The sequence below is a fragment of the Oncorhynchus nerka genome, linkage group LG13 (assembly GCF_034236695.1).
Source record: "Oncorhynchus nerka isolate Pitt River linkage group LG13, Oner_Uvic_2.0, whole genome shotgun sequence".
Lineage (NCBI taxonomy): Eukaryota > Metazoa > Chordata > Actinopteri > Salmoniformes > Salmonidae > Oncorhynchus > Oncorhynchus nerka.
The window spans coordinates 51,896,780-51,917,001 of NC_088408.1; the positions used below are offsets into that span (position 1 = coordinate 51,896,780).

General features: G+C 45.3%; 1 protein-coding gene across 1 annotated transcript in view; it reads left to right on the forward strand.

Moving 5' to 3' along the window:
• The window catches only part of LOC115139671 (acyl-CoA:lysophosphatidylglycerol acyltransferase 1-like), a 101,378-nt gene that overhangs the window by 1,971 nt on the left and 79,185 nt on the right, over positions 1 to 20,222 (forward strand). The gene's annotated exons all lie outside the window — the stretch shown is intronic.

The following is a 20,222-nucleotide window of genomic DNA, read 5'->3' on the forward strand; positions in this document are numbered from 1 at the left end:
GTTACTGTGGACACAAACCGTCGTTATCATTGGTTCAGACTGGTGTGGTGGAATCAAAGTATTGATTTCAACAACCCTTTCAATATCACCTGATCCCCTTTCAGAATAACTTGTACCTCAACTGCAAGACCAATAGCTACTGTCTGTAGGAACTAGGAAGTTCATGCTGAACAGGTCATCCCCTTTGTATACGTTATGTATACCTACCTGTAAATGTAAGATTTATGTTATAGACTCCTTTTGGTTTAAGACCATACACAGTTGCTTCAAGTGTCATCACATTCTCATATAGTAGGCAAGTCTGTATAGTACAGTGAGTGTAATCACTTGATACATACAGTCCTGTTTTGCCGGCAACACTATTTCTAAGTTTATTCACACAAAAAAGTGCCAGGGGTTCCTACTTTCAACTGGCTGATTGGGAGCCACATTGCCCTCTGAGCAGTGTTCCAAGAGGAAAATGCTTATAAATTACAAAGTGCTGAACATGAGGATCAACAAGGCCTGCTGATAAATAATGCATCGAACACTGACTTGTTTTTGCAACGTACAGTGCATTCAGAAAGTATTCAGACCCCCGTTTCCACATTTTGTTACGTTACAGCCTTATTCTAAAATGGATTGAATTGTCGTCGTCGTCGCCCCCCCATCAAATTACACGATACCCATTACTGACAGCAGAAACCGGATTTGAGAAATTCTAGCAAATGTATTAAAAATAAATGTAAATATCACATTTAAGTATTCAGGCCCTTTACTCAGTACTTTGTTGAAGCATCTTTGGCAGCGATTACAGCCAGGGTTTGATGCTACAAGCTTGACGCACATGTGTTTGGAGAGTTTCTCCCATTCTCTGCAGATCCTCTCAAGCTCTGTCAGGTTGGATGGGGAGCATCGCTGCTCAGCTATATTTCGGTCTCTCCAGAGATGTTCGATCAGGTTCAAGTCTGGGCTCTGGCTGGGCCACTCGAGGACATTCAGAGACTTGTCCCGAAGCCACTCATGTGTTGTCTTGGCTGTGTACTTAGGGTTGTTGTCCTGTTGGAAGGTGAACTTTTGCCCCAGTCTGAGTGCTCTGTAGCAGGTTTTCATCAGTACTTTGCTCCATTTCATATTTCCCTCAATCCTGACTCGTCCCTGCCGCTGGAAAACATCCCCATGGCATGATGCTGCCACCACCATGCTTCACCGAAGGGATGGTGCCAGGTTTCCTCCAGATGTGGTGCTTGGCATTCAGGCCAAAGAGTTCAATCTTGGTTTCATCAGACCACATAATTTCGTTTCTCATGGTCAGAGTCCTTTAGGTGCTTTTTGGCAAACTCCAAGCAGGCTGTCATGTGCCTTTTACTGCGTTGCTTCCATCTGGCCACTCTAACATAAAGGCCTGATTGGTGGAGTACTGAACAGATGGTTGTCCTTCTGGAATGTTCTCCCATCTCCACAGAGGAACTCTGGACCTCTGTCAGTGACCATCGGTTTCTTGATCACCTCCCTGATGAAAGCCCTTCTCCCCCGATTGCTATTTAATGCGTCTTGGTTGTTTCAAACTTCCATTTAAGAATGTTGGAGGCCACTTTGTTCTTGGTGACCTTCAATGCTGCAGACTTTTTTTTGGTACCGTTCCCCAGATCTTAAAACTTCTTAGGGCTGCAATCCCGTTAAAGGGAGTGATATGACAAGAGCCAGTGAAAGTGCAGAGCGCCAAATTCAAAACAGAAATCTCATAATTAAAATGTCTCAAACATACATGCATCTTATACCATTTTAAAGGTAATCTTGTTGTTAATCCCACCAAAGTGTCCGATTTTCAAATTGGCTTTATAGCGAAAGCACCACGGTTATGATGGGTCAGAGCCAAGCCACAGAAAAACACAGCCATTTTTCCAGCCAAAGAGAGGAGTCACAAAAAGCACAGAGATAAAATTAATCACTAACCTTTGATCTTCATCAGTTGACACTCATAGGACTTCATGTTACACAATACATGTATGTTTTGTTCGATAGAGTGCATGTAAAAAAAAAAAACTCAGTATACATTGGCGCGGTATGTTCACTAGAGCCACGTCATTTTACAGAAATACTCATTATAAATGTCGATGAAAATGCAATTGTTAGAAATGGAAATATAGATACACTTCTCCTTAATGCAATCGCTGTCAGATTTCAAAAAAGCTTTACGGAAAAAGCAAACCATGCAATAATCTGAGTACAGCCAAAAAGATATCCGCCATATTGGGTAGTCAACATTAGTCATTAATAGCATTCTAAATATTCACTTACCTTTGATCTTCATCAGAATGCATTCCCAGGAATTCCAGTTCCACATTAAGTGTTTGATAATGTCCATAATTTATGTCCAAAGAGCTACTTTTGATAGCACGTTTGGTAAACAAATCCAAAGTCATGAAGTGCGTTCCCTAGTTGCAGACGAGATGTCAAAAAGTTCCGTTACTGTTCCATAGAAACATGTCAAATGATGTATGGAATCAATCTTTAGAATGTTTTTAACATACAACTTCAATAATATTCCAACCTATGTCTGTAGAATAGCAATGGAACGACAGCTAACTCTCTCGTGACTGCGCCTCAGAGCCTGTGGCAATCTGCCAGACACCTGGCTCAAACAGCCCTTATGAGCCCCCACTTCACAGTAGAATCCTCAAACAAGTTTCTAAAGATGGTTGACATCTAGTGGAAGCCTTAGGAAGTGCAACAAAACCAATATCCCACTGTATTCAATAGGGGCTGGGTTGAAAATTGACCAACCTCAGATTTCCCACTTCCTGTTTGGATTTCTTCTCAGGTTTTTTGCCTGCCATATGAGTTCTGTTATACTGACATACATCCTTCAAACAGTTTTAGAAACTTCAGTGTTTTCTATCCAATACTAATAATAATATGCATATATTTGCAACTGGGACTGAGGAGCAGGCCATTTACTCTGGGCACCTTTCATCCAAGCTACTCAATACTGCCCCTGCAGCCATAAGAAGTTAACCTGTGACAGGACTGCCAACGCACCTGTTCTCTGCATATGAGTAACCCCTTTACGCATTAGATCAGTAGTTACTTACATGGCTATTACTTTTCGGGAACAGTCTGGTAAATGACAGCTGAAGCTACTGTGATTCTGAGTATCTTGCGTGACTCATTGCTACATAGCTTTTCATAACTCCCTGTCAACATAATATTGTCTACTCTTGGTTAAATAAGAATTTAGGGAAAGTACCGTGTTTGGGAGAACAGTGTGGGCAGTAGCAATTTTTGTATTTTAGAAATATCAAGTGGTGCATTGTGGCGATAAGATATGGACCTGTATATACTTACCACGAGAGAGAGAATTTGAATAGCCTATTCCCAACAGAGGCTGATGGGACGAGCGATAGGAGGACGGGCTCATTGTAATGGCTGGAATGGAATAAATGTAACCGTATCAACCATATGGAAACCACATGTTTGACACAGTTCCATGTATTGCACTCCAGCCTTTACACAGAGCCCGTCCTCCTTATAGCTCCTCCCACCAGACTCCTCTGATTCACACCAGTAATATTACCATATGTATATCAGCCACCAGCTGCTTCTCCTCTTCTCTATTATGGACTGTATTCTTAGATTCTTGAGAACGCTGCAATACCTACACTTAAAACCACAGTGCTGATTTTGTATTGCAGCCCAACAGCAGGGGAAATGCAAACACGCCAATAGAGCTGTGGATACATCGACTCATGGTCCACGAGAATGACATGAATGTTATACTGATTTTGGACCTATATTGTTTACAAAGACTAATGTGTATATATGAGTATTGATAGGTTAAGGCAGTTGTACTAAGCTTGAAGCAGTTCAATAATCAATTGTTTAATTGAAAATATATATATATATATATATATATATATATATATACTGCTCAAAAAAATAAAGGGAACACTAAAATAACACATCCTAGATCTGAATGAATGAAATATTCTTATTAAATACTTTTTTCTTTACACAGTTGAATATGCTGACAATAAAATCACACATTAGCAATGGAAATCAAATTTATCACCCCATGGAGGTCTGGATTTGGAGTCACACTCAAAATTAAAGTGGAAAACCACACTATAGGCTGATCCAACTTTGATGTAATGTCCTTAAAACAAGTCAAAATGAAGCTCAGTAGTGTGTGTGACCTCCCTACAACGCCTGGGCATGCTCCTGATGAGGTGGCGGATGTTCTCCAGAGGGATCTCCTCCCAGACCTGTACTAAAGCATCCGCCAACTCCTGGACAGTCTGTGGTGCAACGTGGCGTTGGTGGATGGAGCGAGACATGATGTCCCAGATGTGCTCAATTGGATTCAGGTCTGGGGAATGGGCGGGCCAGTCCATAGCATCAATGCCTTCCTCTTGCAGGAACTGCTGACACACTCCAGTCACATGAGGTCTAGTATTGTCTTGCATTTGGAGGAACCCAGGGCCAAACGCACCAGCATATGGTCTCACAGGGGGTCTGAGGATCTCATCTCGGTACCTAATGGCAGTCAGGCTACCTCTGACGAGCACATGGAGGGCTGTGCGGCCCCCCCAAAGAAATTCCACCCCACACCATGACTGACCCATCGCCAAACCGGTCATGCTGGAGGATGTTGCAGGCAGCAGAACGTTCTCCACGGCGTCTCCAGACTGTCACGTGCTCAGTGTGAACCTGCTTTCATCTGTGAAGGGCATCAGTGGCAAATTTGCCAATCTTGGTGTTCTCTGGCAAATACCAAACGTCCTGCATGGTGTTGGGCTGTAAGCACAACCCCCACCTGTGGATGTCGGGCCCTCATACCACCCTCATGGAGTCTGTTTCTGACCGTTTGAGCAGACACATGCACATTTGTGGCCTGCTGGAGGTCATTTTGCAGGGCTCTGGCAGTGCTCCTCCTTGCACAAAGGCGGAGGTAGCGGTCCTGCTGCTGGGTTGTTGCCCTCCTACGGCCTCCTCCACGTCTCCTGATGTACTGGCCTGTCCTGGTAGTGCCTCCATGCTCTGGACACTACGCTGACAGACACAGCAAACCTTCTTGCCACAGCTTGCATTGATGAGCTGCACTACCTGAGCCACTTGTGTGGGTTGTAGACTCCGTCTCATGCTACCACTAGAGTGAAAGCACCGCCAGCATTCAAAAGTGACCAAAACATCAGCCAGGAAGCATAGGAACTGAGAAGTGGTCCCACCTGCAGAACCACTCCTTTATTGGGGGTGTCTTGCTAATTGCCTATAATTTCCATCTGTTTATTCCATTTGCACAACATTATGTGAAATTTATTGTCAGTGTTGCTTCCTAAGTGGACAGTTTGATTTCACAGAAGTGTGATTGACTTGGAGTTACATTGTGTTGTTGAAGTGTTCCCTTAATTCTTTTGAGCAGTGTATATATATATATATATATACACACACACACTTGAAGTCGGAAGTTTACATATACCTAAGCCAAATACATTTAAACTCAGTTTTTCACAATTCCTGACTTTTTAATCTTAGTAAAAATTCCCTGTCTTAGGTCAGTTAGGATCACCACTTTATTTTAAGAATGAGAAATGTTAGAATAATAGTAGTGATTTATTTAAGCTTTTATTTCTTTCATCACATTCCTAGTGGGTCAGAAGTTTACATACACTCAATTAGAATTTGATAGCATTGCCTTTAAGTTGTTTCACTTGGTTCAAATGTTTCGGGTGACCTTCCACAAGCTTCCGACAATAAGTTGGGTGAATTTTGGCCCATTCCTCTTGACAGAGCTTGTGTAACTGCTCGCACACGCTTTTTCAGTTCTGCCCAAAAAAAATCTATAGGATTGAAGTCAGGGTTGAGATGGCCACTCCAATACATTGACTTTGTTGTCCTTAAGCCATTTTGCCACAACTTTGGAAATATGCTTGGGGTCATTGTCCATTTGGAAGACCCATTTGCGACCAAGCTTTAACTTCCTGACTGATGTCTTGAGATGTTGCTTCAATATATACACATCATTTTCTTTCCTCATGATGCCATCTATTTTGTGAAGTGCAACAAAGCACCCCCACAACATGATGCTGCCACCCCGTGCTTCATGGCTGGGATGGTGTTCTTCGGCTTGCAAGACTCCCCCTTTTTCCTCCAAACATAACAATGGTCATTATGGCCAAACAGTTCTATTTTTGTTTTATCAGACCAGAGGACATTTCTTCAAAAAGTACGATCTTTGTCCCCATGTGCAGTTGCAAACCATAATCTGGCTTTTTTTATGGCGGTTTTGAAACGGTGACTTCTTCCTTGCTGAGCGGCCTTTCAGGTTATGTCGATATAGGACTTGTTTTAGATACTTTTGTACTCTTGAAATACATCCACAGGTACTCCTCCAATTGACTCAAATGATGTCAATTAGTCTATCGGAAGCTTCTAAAGCCATGACATCATTTTCTGGAGTTTTCCAAGCTGTTGAAAGGCACAGTCAACTTAGTGCATGTAAACTTCTGACCCACTGGAATTGTGATACAGTGAAATAATCTGTCTGTAAATAACTGTGCATGACAAAAGCAATTTTGCCAACAAAGTGGATGTCCTAACCGACTTGCCAAAACTATACTTTGTTAACAAGAAATTTGTGGAGTGGTTGAAAAACGAGTTTTAATGACTCCAACCTAAGTGAATGTAAACTTCCGACTTCAACTCTATGTATTTAGACCTTTTGCTATAAGCTTTGCAATTGAGCTAATTGATTATCCTTGATGTTTCTACAACTTGATTGGAGGTCACCTGTGGTAAATTCAATTGATTGAACATGACTTTGAAAGGCACACACCTGTCTATATAAGGTGCCACAGTGGACGGTGCATTTCAGCGCAAAAACCAAGCTATAAGGTTGAAGGAATTGTCCATAGAGCTCTGAGACAGGATTGTGTTGGCACAGATCTGGGGAAGGGTACCAACAAATGTCTGCACCATTGAAGATCCCAAGAACACAGTGGCCTCCATTCTTAAATGGAACAAGATTGAAACCACCAAGACTCTTCCTAGAGCTGGCCGGGCGGACAAACTGAGCATCTGGGGAGAAGGGCCTTGGCCAGGGAAGTGACCAGGAACCCGACGGTCACTCTGACAGAGCTCCAGAGTTCCTCTTTGGAGATGGGAGAACCTTCCAGAAGGACAACCATCTCTGCAACACTCCACCAATCAGACCTTTATGTTAGTGGCCATATGGAAGCCACTCCTCAGTAAAAGGCACATGATAGCCCACTTTGAGTTTGCCAAAAAGCACCTAAAGGACTCAGACCATGAGAGACAACATTCTCTCGTCTGATGAAACCAGGATTGAACTATTTGGCCTGAATGTTAAGCGTCACGTCTGGAGAAAACCTGGCACCATCCCTATGATGAAGCATGGTGGTGACAGCATCGTACTGTGGGTGTGTTTTTAATCGGCAGGCACTGGGAGACTAGTCAGGATTAATGGATCGATAAACAGAGCCAAGTACAGAGATTCTTGATGAAAACCTGTTCCAGAGCACTCTGGACCTCACCCGAGTGTGAAGGTTCACTTTCCAACGAGACAACGGCCCTAAGTATACAGCCAAGACAACGCAGCAGTGGCAACAAGTCTCAATGTCCTTGAGTGGCCCAGCCAGACCTGGGACTTGAACCTGATTGGACATCTCTGGAGAGACCTAAAAATAGCTGAACAGTAACACTCCCAATCCAACCTGACCGAGCATGAGAGGATCAGCAGAGAAGAATGGAAGAATCTCCCCAAATACAGATGTGCCAAGCTTGTAGCGTCACACAATTCTATAGTCGCTGCCAAAGGTGCTTCAACAAAGTACTGAGTAAAGGGTTTGAAAACTCCAAACATTTGCATAAGTATATTTTAAATTAGTGAATATCTGAACTTGTTTTTAATCCATTTTAGAATAAGACTGTAACAAAATGTGAAGTCAAGGTGTCTCAATACTTTCTGAAGTCACTGTATATCACATCTTTGAAACCATTTGAACAGCAGGAAGTCTTTCAGATTGTGTCTTTTGAGGCCCAACAGGCAAAGATCAACTAGGCCACATTCGTATGAATTAATTTAACAAAGAAACAGATGTACTTCAGCTCAAATGTTGGGCTACATCCATCTGCTGTTACTGGAGCTGACTTTCCATAAAACTGGAGGGTTATTTTCAAGCAGAATTGTCCATAGCAGGATTGCAGTTTGGGAGTCCAGACTTCCTGTCTCGTGCACCTGGGTGTGTGTATCCTCATGGGTGATTCAGTGGGCCTAGGAAACCAAATTGAAACTATCCAAAACCACCTTTTATGCTCGCTCTCCTCCCACAATCCCCTCAATCAGCTAAACCTGTTACAAACAATAACTCCCTCAACGGGAGAAATGATGGTGTGGGTGAGTTTACTTGCTCGGAACTGACATGAGGCAAAGATCCTGTATCTAGGTCTATGGTGTAACTCCAGTTAGGCTGTTGTGTCCACTCTGTGCAGTAAACTCACCCACACCCTCTTGCCTCATCTCTCCCATTGAGGGAGTTCTTGTTCACCATGCATGTGTAAAGTAGGGCCCTTGATGCGAGTTGATACCTGCCTGTATGCAGGGCATGATGGTTGCTGAAAACCTGTATTATACACACAGGAAAATCTTAATTGTGTACTCCTCTCCTCAAAACCCATGAGAGGAAGGTCAGAGGGGTGGTACCTCTGGCTTTCTCATCCAATAGTGTTTTGAGACCAGGAGTATGCAATTGAGATCTACTCACACTTCAATCAATCACACTTATTTATAAAGCCTTTTTTTTTATATCCGCAGATGTCACAAAGTGCTATATTGAAACCCAGCCTAAAACCCCAAACATAGTATCCAAGTCTGGATACTAATGGGATGATTACACATGTATTCCCCTCACTCACACACTGGGTGTGATTATCTGTATCCTGCCCATGTCAACATTGAATACTAAGTTCAAAAGTACACTGAACAAAAATATAACTGCAACATGCAACAATATTTTTCTAAGATTTTACTCTGTTATAGTTCATATAAGAATGTAAACTGAAAACTTCATTAGGCACTAAGCTATGGATTTTCACATGTACAGATCCTTGCGACCTGGGGCCGTGCGTTATGGCGGCAGATGAATGGCACAACAATGGGCCAGGCTCTTGTCACAGTATCTCTGCGTTCAAATTGCCATCAATAAAATGCAATCGTGTCCTTAGCTTATGCCTGTCCATGCAATTACCCCACAGCCACCATGGGGCACTCTGTTCATAACTTTGACATTGGCAAACTACTGGCCCACACGGTCTGCCATTGCCCGGTATGGTTGAAACCGGGATTAATCTGTGGAGAACACACTTCTGAGCATGCAGATGAGGTTTCTGAAAGTTTGTGTGTAAATTCTTCACTTGTGCAAACCCACAGTTTATCAGCTATCTGGTGACTGGTCTCAGACGATCCCGCAGGTAAGTAAGCTGGATGTGGAGGTCCTGGGCTGGTGTGGTTACAGGTGGTCTGCAGTTGTGAGGCCGGTTGAATATACTACCAAATTCCCTAAAATCACGGAGTTGGCTTTTGGTAGAGAAATTAACATTACTCACTCAGGCAAACGCTCTGTTGGACATTCCTGCAGTTGGCATGCCAATTTCACGCTCCCTCAACTTGAGACATCTGTGGCATTTTGTTTGGTGACAAAACTGCTAATTTTAGTGGCTGTCACCAGCACATGTTTAGTTTATATTTTTGTTCAGTGTAGTATAGCCATTTTCCAGGTTCTGGGTACAAAAATATGTCATATAGAAAAGATAATGCTCTGTTGATATTGTGAGTATTCAACCACATTCCCACTCCTCCCTCCATATCACCTCATGGGCAGACCTGTATGACAGACTAGGGTGCATCAACAGAGCTACACCAATTCTGAGTGTTACAGAACATCTGTATAGCATGGCAGAATGTGAGTGCAATGCATGCGTACCAGATCTGTCTCTACCTCCACACTGAGGTCAAAGTTCACTGGGGCTTCCTGCTCACCAGTCTGCCCTCTGAGTAGAAGCAGTGCCGATCCCTGTATTCCCAGATCATGGAGGAATGTGAGAGAGAGCGAAGAGAAATTAGCAGATCTGTAAAGAAAAATATGTATATAATACAGAAAGACATTTCACAACTTGGTAGGAACATGATCAATAATGTGTAGCTAATACTGTATAAACACATGATCGGCCTTTACGGAGGTCATTTTCTTTCTCACTAATATAAGGTCACAGTGGATGTTATATTTTGTAACGTTAATGTCAACATATGGTGCTATTTGGCTTGTCTTATGACTTCTGCACCCTTTCACTCCACTAAGCAGCAACGTTGCATCCAGGTCGTCGCCCAGAATGTTACATCGCCAGGCCGAGACAGGTGCCCTTAGTAGGCTGGGAAGGCGGGATTAGAGTGAGTGGCAACATCTTGGTTGTGGCCGTTTGATCAAACTTCCACCTCACAGAACGGTGGCATACGTGATGTGTTGTTATTACTTTGTTTTATTCGGTTGGAGTAGAATACCGAAAGATCATATCCTGCCTGTCTTGAGACTGACTGTCATGTTTAGACATGTTGACCATCTTTTCCTTGGTCACATTGGGTGTTGTAGAGGTCTGCGCAGGAATGATTTCTTCATCCCGCCTTTACCTGCTGGCTTTCTGTCTGACTCCCACTCCCAACTGCAAGAACTGGTCCCAAACCAAACTGCAGGCCTGCAATGTTATTTTAGGCATATGTGGCTCAGCTCACTTGCCAGCCATGGTCCCATCAATTTTGCGCCTTATAAGCAGTAGGTTTGTTCAGTCGTGGCGTGTGGGTAAAATCACGGAGGAAGCAAAGCCAAGCTAGTTAAAGCTATATTACAACCTATTTTGTAGTAATTGTGTTTTCTCTATAACCCATTCATTCACACACCACCATGATATACAATAAGGTCGTGATGACAAAAAGACAAGTCACACAGTGGTGGAATAAACCACATTTAGTTCATCACAAAACCAAACAGCAACATCTGTGAAGTCCACAAAGCAAATATTGCATGAAACAAACTTACCTGCAACATGGTCAAGCAAGTTAATATTTTCAACAGTTTACTAAACTACTGATTTAGAACGAGTTACTGCAAGTCAGCACAAAAACAACAGGAGCACTGCCTCTGCTATTTCAGGAACATTTCAACAAACATTTATACAACGTCAAATCAACAATGTTGATAAGTATCATTTGTCTGTCCATGGTACTGATTTCTGTGTGTGCGTGCGCAATTAAAACCCTACTTGTAGACTAGTTGAATGACAATGTCATCCTCTTTCATCTTGGCAAGACGGTCTATGGCTCTGTCATGTTTTTGTTATAGGCTAGTAAGCATTTTAGCTAGTGTAACTTTAGACCGTGCCCTCGCCCATACCCGGGCGCGAACCAGGGACCCTCTGCACACATTAACAACAGTCACCCACGAATAATCGTTACCCATCGTTCCACAAAAGCCGCGGCACTTGCAGAGCAAGGGGAACCACTACTTCAAGGTCTCAGAGCAAGTGACGTCACCGATTGAAACGCTATTTAGCGCACACCACCGCTAACTAGCTAGCTATTTCACATCCGTTACACTTAGGTAGCTTAACTTCCTTACATGGGAAACAATGAACCAGCTAAATTGGCTAGCTAGCTAACGTGAGCCTATTAGACTACATATTTAACTTTCAGCCTCAGGCCAGTGGCACATCATATACATTTATGGTTAGATCAGAATTGTCATTGGCCTGTACAGAGAATTAAGTCCAAATCACCATGGCCATCCATGGTTTAGGAAATGATGATTTAGAAAGCTAGCTACTGCAGGATATCAACACAAGCAGACAAGAAACACAGTTTTGCATAGGAAGTGATTTGATTCGTGTGAAGCCAAATCCAAACTGGTCATCCTTGGCGTTTTACTGCACGAGGACAACCCACAGTTGAACTCAGCTCAACGCTGATTGGCTAATTATTATATACAAATGTTTTATCAAGGGAGGCCTAATGCTTGCTGTTATCAATCATTCAAATGCTACGGCGGCAACATGTTATAATCTTTCGGTCCAGACAGCATGAGATACATGGATACAAATACTGAGACCGAGTGGAGCGGTTTCCCTCGCTTGTATGATTCTTCCGGTGAGATTCAGCCGCTTGTGAATTGACGGAAATTATGAACACACAGGGAGAGATGAGAATATTTTATAATTTTAATGTTTTTAGTCGTCAAATATTTGGGGAATCCTGGTTTCCCTTGGAATCTGTGAATACACGCCACTGGTTGAATTACCATAGATTCTCACGTGGCCCTTTCTATATTACTATTATTACTGGGCTATACCAGCCAATTTAGGCCGTCATTGTAAATAAGAACTTGTTCTTAAATGACTTGCCTAGTTAAATAAAAAATATGCTAGATGTAGTTTGAAGAGATCAGAGTTTCTCTTGAGCTATTTTATAGTCTACCATTTTAGGAGTGGGAAGATTTTCAGAGGGCGACATATGGGTGATCAATATTTGTTTCTAGGCAATGTCGTAATTTATAGGCTAATCATATATTTGGGAAGTATATTTCCTTGGAAAGATAACTGCCCTGTTCTTCTCCGCCCATGCATAAGCTATAGCCTACTCTATTAAATTGAGACCACACGCACGCACACCTGATCTTGCAGGTATAGCTATTGAACTTGAAGCAGCAAGAATGATTACAGCGACACTTGCTTCGTTTTGCATATAGGATATAGCCTACCTTTTTAGGAGGAGGATTTGCAGGCAGGGGCAAATAAATGGGTAAAAAATACTTATTGAAAATTAAAAGGCGCACCACTCGCTCACCATAGAAGCCTAACATGCTGACTACACTGGGCATGAGCGTACATATTGATTTTTGTCCATCCACACCAGACGCGATCTGGACACGCAGGTTGAAATATCAAAACGAACTCTGAACCAACCAGCTTGCTGTTGCTAGCTAAGTTGTCATGGGATATAAACGTTGGACCTCCCCCCCAATATCCATCTTGTCTCATCGCTGCAACTCCCTAAAGGACTTGGGAGAGGCGAAGGTGGAGTCATGCGTCCACCGAAACATGACCAGCCTAACCGCGCTCCTTAACAGCCACCAGCTTAACCCGGAAGCTAGCCTCACCAATGTGTCGGAGGGAATACCGTTCAACTGGTGACCGGGGTCAACCTGCAGGCCCCCGGCACACCACAAGGAAGCGGTATGGCTCGGGCGTGATGACCCAAGTAAAGACCCCCCCTAACCGGACGACGCTGGTCCAATTGTGCGCCGTCCTATGTGACTCCCGGCCGCTACTGTGGCAAAACCCGGGAATGAACCCAGGTCTGTAGTAACGCCTCTAGCACTGCTGCGGCACTCAGGAGGCCCATTGGATTGTTATTTTACCTGAAATGCACAAGGTTATTTTTTTCCTGTATTTTTGACCTTTTTTGAGTCACACACACAATTTTGTGTTCTCTACTCTGACAATGAATCCACAGATAAAAGGGGAAACAGTTCGTTTCTAGTTCTTCTGGAAAAACCTGGTTCTGTTTTTGATGCACTGCAAGTCCCGCTTCTCCCTTCTCTTCATTGCTTTTTAGGAGCATATACCCATGTGGGTGATTAAAAGCTGAACTGAGGTCCACACTCCAGTCGGTGGTGATAATGCAATCTAATCGTCTGTCCTCGGTTTCAACACTCACTGCCGAGTTCCAAACTGTCTCTGGAAGCAACGTCAGCACAAGAACTGTTCGTCGGGAGCTTCATGAAATGGGTTTCCATGGCCGAGCAGGCGCACAGAAGCCTAAAATCGCCATGTGCAATTCCAAGCGTCGGCTGGAATGGTGTAACGCTCACTGCCATTGGACTCTGGAGAGATGAATCACGCGTCACCATCTGACAGTCCGACGGACAAAACTGGGTTTGGCAGATGCCAGGAGAACGCTACCTGCCCAAATGCATAGTGCCAACTGTAAAGTTTGGTGGAGGAGGAATAATGGTCTGGGGCTGTTTTTCATGATTCGGGCTAGGCCCCTTAGTTCCAGTGAAGGGAAATCTTAACGCTACAGCATAATGACATTCTAGATGATTCTGTGCTTCCAGCTTTGTGGCAACAGTTTGGGGAAAGCCCTTTCATGTTTCAGCATGACAATGCCCCCGTGCACAAAGCGAGGTCCATACAGAAATGGTTTGTTGAGATCGGTGTGGAAGAACTTGACTGGCCTGCACAGAGCCATGACCTCAACCCCATCGAACACCTTTGAATGAATTGGAACGCCGACTGCGAGCCAGGCCTAATCACCCAACATCAGTGCCAGACCTCACTAATGCTCATGTGGCTGAATGCTGCAGGGACTTGATCCCAGTGTTCCAACATCTAGTGGAAATCCTTCCCAGAAGAGTGGTTATAGCAGCAACGGGATGGACCAACTCCATATGAATGCCCATGATTGGGGAATGAGCTGTTCAACGAGCAGGTGTCCATACTTTTGGTCATATAGTGTATATATGCTTCAGTTTGCTGCCATGTGACTGATTTCACATTTGTCTCCAGTGATTGAAGTATAAATATCTATATAAACCCTGTCTTTCAAAGATAATTTGTAATAATCAAAAAAAAAAATCACAAATCTTCATTGTAAAGTGTTTAAGCTCTGTTTCCCATGCTTGTTCAATGAACCCTAAACAATTAATGAACATGCACCTGTGGAACGGTCATCAAGACACTAACAGCTTAAAGACGGTAGGCAATTAAGGTCACAGTTATGAAAACTTAGGACACTAAAAGAGGCCTTTCTACTGACTCTGAAAAACACCAATAGAAAGATGCCCAGCGTCCCTGCTCATCTGCGTGAGCGTGCCTTTGGCATGCTGCAAGGAGGCATGAGGATGTGGCCAGGGCAATAAATTGCAATGTCCGTACTGTGAGACGCCTAAGACAGCGCTACAGGGAGACAGGATGGACAGCGGATCGTCCTCACATTGGCAGACCACGTGTAACAACACCTGCACAGGATCGGTACATCAGAACATCACACCTGCGGGACAGGTACGATATGGCAAACACAACCTCCTGAGTTACACCAGGAACGCACAATCTCTCCATCAGTGCTCAGACTGTCCGCAATTGATCGAGGCTGGACTGAGGGCTTGTAGGCCTGGCTTGATCGAGGCTAGTCTGAGGGCTTGTAGGCTTGTTGTAAGGCAGGTCCTAACCAGCCATCACCGGCAACATCGCCTATGGGCACAAACCCACCATCGCTGGACCAGACAGGACTGGCAAAAAGTGCTCTTCACTGACGAGTCGCGATTTTGTCTCACCAGGGTTGATTCGTGTTTATGGTCGAAAGAATGTTACACCGAGGCCTCTACTCTGGAGTGGGATCAATTTGGAGGTGGAGGGTCTTTCATGGTCTCGGGCGGTGTGTCACAGCATCATCGGACTGAGCTTGTTGTCATTGCAGGCAATCTCAACGCTGTGCAAGACAGGAATGTCAGTGTTCTGTCATTGGCAGCAAAGAGCCCGGATCTTAATCCCATTGAGCACGTCTGGGACCTGTTGGATCGGAGGGTGAGGGCTAGGGCCATTCCCCCCAGGAATGTCCAGGAACTTGCTGGTGTCTTGGTGGAAGAGTGGGGTAGCATCACACAGCAAGAACTGGCACATCTGGTGCAGTCCATGAGGAGGAGATGCACTGCAATACTTAATGCAGCTGGTGGCCACACCAGATACTGACTGTTCGTTTTGAGTTTGACCCCCCTCCTCCTCTAATCTTTTGTTCATACAAATATTTACACTAGTTAGTTTTGCTGGAAATAAACGCAGTTGGCAGTGGGAGGACGTCTCTTTTTTTGCTGAGTTTATTTACAATTCCCTTATCCAAACAGATTACTCATTTTACCGAGCTCTTATCAAGTTGTAAATTACAGTGCATGGAGAATGGTGTTATTTCTATTGGGGGGGAGTGGAGGCATTTCCATTTCCATTTAAGTCATTTAGCGACTTACAAATTGGTGCATTCACCTTATGACATCCAGTGGAACAGTAGTGCATCTAAATCTTTTAAGGGGGGGGGGGGCGTGTGAGAGGGATTACTTTATCCTATCCTAGGTATTCCTTAAAGAGGTGGGGTTTCAGGTGTCTCCGGAAGGTGGTGATTGACTCCGCTGTCCTGGCGTCGTGAGGGAGTTTGTTCCACCATTGGGGGGCCAGAGCAGCGAACAGTTTTGACTGGGCTGAGCGGGAACTGTACTTCCTCAGTGGTAGGGAGGCGAGCAGGCCAGAGGTGGATGAACGCAGTGCCCTTGTTTGGGTGTAGGGCCTGATCAGAGCCTGGAGGTACTGAGGTGCCGTTCCCCTCACAGCTCCGTAGGCAAGCACCATGGTCTTGTAGCGGATGCGAGCTTCAACTGGAAGCCAGTGGAGGGAGCGGGGTGACGTGAGAGAACTTGGGAAGGTTGAACACCAGACGGGCTGCGGCGTTCTGGATGAGTTGTAGGGGTTTAATGGCACAGGCAGGGAGCCCAGCCAACAGCGAGTTGCAGTAATCCAGACGGGAGATGACAAGTGCCTGGATTAGGACCTGCGCCGCTTCCTGTGTGAGGCAGGGTCGTACTCTGCGGATGTTGTAGAGCATGAACCTACAGGAACGGGCCACCGCCTTGATGTTAGTTGAGAACGACAGGGTGTTGTCCAGGATCACACCAAGGTTCTTAGCGCTCTGGGAGGAGGACACAATGGAGTTGTCAACCGTGATGGCGAGATCATGGAACGGGCAGTCCTTCCCGGGAGGAAGAGCAGCTCCGTCTTGCCGAGGTTCAGCTTGAGGTGGTGATCCGTCATCCACACTGATATGTCTGCCAGACATGCAGAGATGCGATTCGCCACCTGGTCATCAGAAGGGGGAAAGGAGAAGATTAATTGTGTGTCGTCTGCATAGCAATGATAGGAGAGACCATGTGAGGTTATGACAGAGCCAAGTGACTTGGTGTATAGCGAGAATAGGAGAGGGCCTAGAACAGAGCCCTGGGGGACACCAGTGGTGAGAGCACGTGGTGTGGAGACGGATTCTCGCAACGCCACCTGGTAGGAGCGACCTGTCAGGTAGGACGCAATCCAAGCGTGGGCCGCGCCGGAGATGCCCAACTCGGAGAGAGTGGAGAGGAGGATCTGATGGTTCACAGTATCGAAGGCAGCCGATAGGTCTAGAAGGATGAGAGCAGAGGAGAGAGAGTTAGCTTTAGCAGTGCGGAGGGCCTCCGTGATACAGAGAAGAGCAGTCTCAGTTGAATGACTAGTCTTGAAACCTGACTGATATGGATCAAGAAGGTCATTCTGAGAGAGATAGCGGGAGAGCTGGCCAAGGACGGCACGTTCAAGAGTTTTGGAGAGAAAAGAAAGAAGGGATACTGGTCTGTAGTTGTTGACATCGGAGGGATCGAGTGTAGGTTTTTTCAGAAGGGGTGCAACTCTCGCTCTCTTGAAGACGGAAGGGACGTAGCCAGCGGTCAGGGATGAGTTGATGAGCGAGGTGAGGTTAGGGAGAAGGTCTCCGGAAATGGTCTGGAGAAGAGAGGAGGGGATAGGGTCAAGCGGGCAGGTTGTTGGGCGGCCGGCCGTCACAAGACGCGAGATTTCATCTGGAGAGAGAGGGGAGAAAGAGGTCAGAGCACAGGGTAGGGCAGTGTGAGCAGAACCAGCGGTGTCGTTTGACTTAGCAAACGAGGATCGGATGTCGTCGACCTTCTTTTCAAAATGGTTGACGAAGTCATCTGCAGAGAGGGAGGAGGGGGGGGGGAGGAGGATTCAGGAGGGAGGAGAAGGTGGCAAAGAGCTTCCTAGGGTTAGAGGCAGATGCTTGGAATTTAGAGTGGTAGAAAGTGGCTTTAGCAGCAGAGAGAGAAGAGGAAAATGTAGAGAGGAGGGAGTGAAAGGATGCCAGGTCCGCAGGGAGGCGAGTTTTCCCCTATTTCCGCTCGGCTGCCCGGAGCCCTGTTCTGTGAGCTCGCAATGAGTCGTCGAGCCACGGAGCGGGAGGGGAGGACCGAGCCGGCCTGGAGGATAGGGGACATAGAGAGTCAAAGGATGCAGAAAGGGAGGAGAGGAGGGTTGAGGAGGCAGAATCAGGAGATAGGTTGGAGAAGGTTTGAGCAGAGGGAAGAGATGATAGGATGGAAGAGGAGAGAGTAGCGGGGGAGAGAGAGCGAAGGTTGGGACGGCGCGATACCATCCGAGTAGGGACAGTGTGGGAAGTGTTGGATGAGAGCGAGAGGGAAAAGGATACAAGGTAGTGGTCGGAGACTTGGAGGGGAGTTGCAATGAGGTTAGTGGAAGAACAGCATCTAGTAAAGATGAGGTCGAGCGTATTTCCTGCCTTGTGAGTAGGGGGAAGGTGAGAGGGTGAGGTCAAAAGAGGAGAGGAGTGGAAAGAAGGAGGCAGAGAGGAATGAGTCAAAGGTAGACGTGGGAGGTTAAAGTCGCCCAGAACTGTGAGAGGTGAGCCGTCCTCAGGAAAGGAGCTTATCAAGGCATCAAGCTCATTGATGAACTCTCCGAGGGAACCTGGAGGGCGATAAATGATAAGGATGTTAAGCTTGAAAGGGCTGGTAACTGTGACAGCATAGAATTCAAAGGAGGCGATAGACAGATGGGTAAGGGGAGAAAGAGAGAATGACCACTTGGGAGAGATGAGGATCCCGATGCCACCACCCCGCTGACCAGAAGCTCTCGGGGTGTGCGAGAACACGTGGGCAGACGAAGAGAGAGCAGTAGGAGTAGCAGTGTTGTCTGTGGTGATCCATGTTTCCGTCAGTGCCAAGAAGTCGAGGGACTGGAGGGAGGCATAGGCTGAGATGAACTCTGCCTTGTTGGCCGCAGATCGGCAGTTCCAGAGGCTACCGGAGACCTGGAACTCCACGTGGGTCGTGCGCGCTGGGACCACCAGATTAGGGTGGCCGCGGCCACGCGGTGTGGAGCGTTTGTATGGTCTGTGCAGAGAGGAGAGAACAGGGATAGACAGACACATAGTTGACAGGCTACACAAGAGGCTACGCTAATGCAAAGGAGATTGGAATGACAAGTGGACTACACGTCTCGAGTGTTCAGAAAGTTAAGCTTACGTAGCAAGAATCTTATTGACTAAAATGATTAAAATGATACAGTACTGCTGAAGTAGGCTAGCTGGCAGAGGCTGCGTTGTTGACTATGTAGGCTAGCTGGCAGTGGCTGCGTTGTTGACACTACACTAATCAAGTTGTTCCGTTGAGTGTAATAGTTTCTACTGTGCTGCTATTCGGGGCTAGCTGGCTAGCTAGCAGTGTTTATTACGTTACGTTGCGTTAAAAGAACGACAATAGCTGGACCGGTAGGTTTGTTAGACCTTAATGTTTTCCTTGCCCGCAAAGGTGGTGGAATTATTAAGGACTTTGACTTATCTGTAGACAAACCTGTGCCACACCTTAATTTATTTGTTCTCCACCCCAAACGAGTAGCAGGTCAATAGCCTGCTGTTCTCATGCTTAAATTCAAGGTCTGAATAGAGAGAAGTCCATTAAAGGGAATAATAATAATTTTATGCACACTTATCTCGGGTTGGAATCGGGGCCTAGTAGCCTAAATTCAATTGAATGTGAAACCCATTTAGAAACTTGGGTTTTACATGAACTCTGCCTGGGTATGCCTGTGACGATGACAATTAGCAGGATTTAATCTGTTGAAGGACGTGGTGATCCTGACCGGATTTTCGTCTCTAGTCCTATTCATTCATCCCAATAGTTGGCTGCATTGATACTGCCCTGATACTTTGAACATTCACTCACACTACTTTGTACAAATTTGGTCTGTGATAGCCCCATGTTAATGAATAAAAATTTGCTGATTTAAAAAAGATGATTGCCTTATGAAAAATGGCATCGTGCAATCATGGAAGAGAGCATTTGTATTGAAGTGAAAAGAGCCATTGATTTTTCCAGTCTTTTTTTTTTTGTCATGGGGCTATTTCTAACTCGTACTAACTGCAAACTTCTTAATACCCAGACACAGGAAGTGAGTCACAGGAAATGGCATCATGATGCCTCTTCTGCCTTCTCTCTTGTACTGTGGCTTTTCTGAGCGAGGACAAGCATGTGCCATGTTAATACACTGGAGAAGATTTTCGGGTCTCTTGC